Source organism: Otolemur garnettii, unplaced genomic scaffold, assembly GCF_000181295.1.
Source record: "Otolemur garnettii isolate 467f Iridium unplaced genomic scaffold, OtoGar3 scaffold00221, whole genome shotgun sequence".
NCBI classification, from domain to species: domain Eukaryota; kingdom Metazoa; phylum Chordata; class Mammalia; order Primates; family Galagidae; genus Otolemur; species Otolemur garnettii.
The window spans coordinates 590843-592504 of NW_003852616.1; positions in this window are offsets into that span (position 1 = coordinate 590843).

The following is a 1662-nucleotide window of genomic DNA, read 5'->3' on the forward strand; positions in this document are numbered from 1 at the left end:
GAAGCTGTCTCAGCTCTTTAGCTGCTCACGTCCCTCATGGCTTGCCCCGCTATTACCAGCAGTCTCTTTGATGGACCATGAGATACTTCCCACAGGTTCCCCACTCCAGCTGACTCGCTCCAAGTCATCATCATCATCATCATCATCCACGAATCTCGAAGGCTATTCACTGCTCACTTGGACTCCTTTAACTGTGAAAGCTCATCATCATCATCATCAAAGGTGAAAGCCTTGAACTTGGAGCTGTTCCAATACTCCTCCTCATCACCCTTTGTCCGATTCTTCTCTTCCACACCGAGCCCTCCCTCTCAGGACAGCGCCAGCCTCTGCCACCGCTGGACCAGCCTTTTTAGTCAGGCAGTGCAACATAGAGAAGGGGCGGAAGGTGACTGTCGCCACCATCTGATTTTCAAAAGGATTTATTATCCAAAACTTATTCAGTTTCTCAAAAACTATACCTAATCTCAAGTTCCCTTTGTTCAGTAGTTTGAAATGTTCATGCCCTGGGTCAGTGCCAAGATTTGAGATGACTAAGAGGAATACAGTACAATATACATGAAAGTTGAGTATCTGGAAATATCCTTAAAAAGATCCATGCCTGCTTGTTCTTCAAGACAGACATGAGCTACCATTCAAGCAGTAAGCGAAATCAGAAAATGGTGTTTAACTACAAACTGAGAGAAAGACAATAGGAAAGATACATCAACCCTGTACCTTAGTTGGTGAATTTGTTTTTCACAGGGTTAATGATTTGGAAACTGCTTTTCTATAAGTATCATGGGGGTTGAACAGCTAAGAGAATGGAGGATGGTGCAAACCGAGTTTCTCACTGTCAGGGAGAGAAATTACAGAAAAGCAAGCAGGGAAGACTGGCATGAACCCATAGTCCTGGATTACTCAGGGCTCAGCAGGAACCCTACTATGCACACAGATGGAGAGATGCTGAGATGCTCTAACTATATAAACGTGCTGGTCTACATACAGGTTAGTATGCACATGTGTATTCCTAGCTCTGTCTGCTGGAAGGGCCTAGAAGCAGGGACATACTAACAACAATCGTACCAAACACCTAGATCCTGGTTTCCAAACCAATGAAGGGAACCATGGCTCCTCGGAGAAAAGGATGATTCTGAGGCTGGGGCAGAGCAGGTACAAGAGGAGCATGGACTACCTTCTTGTAGTGCCAGAAAGGAAGAAAGTACTCAGGACAGGAGCATGGCAAAGGACACAGGAGCTGACCTGAAACAACTCCCAGAGGCCAGTATTATAACAATTCCAGCAATAAAACAAATGATTTAGTACTGAATTATATCCCACTCCCAGGGCAGAAATCAATTTCTGTACACCAGAGTATGGGCTGGACTTAGTGACTTACATATAGTGAACAGGGCAGGAAAATGGAAAACTAGCAATTTTATAGCAAACAGTATTAACATATTGACTGCCACACTAGAAAAAAATTTTTTTCCTTGAGGCCTCAGTGTTTTATTATGAAAATAGAATGAAATAGAATAAAAATATTAAAAACAAAATGATCTTAAAACATACATCAATAAAAATATAAAATTTGAAAATCAGGTTTGGTGCCTATAGCTCACGTGGCTAGGGTGCCAGCCACATATACCAGAACTGGCAGGTTTGAATCCAGCCAGGGCCCACCAA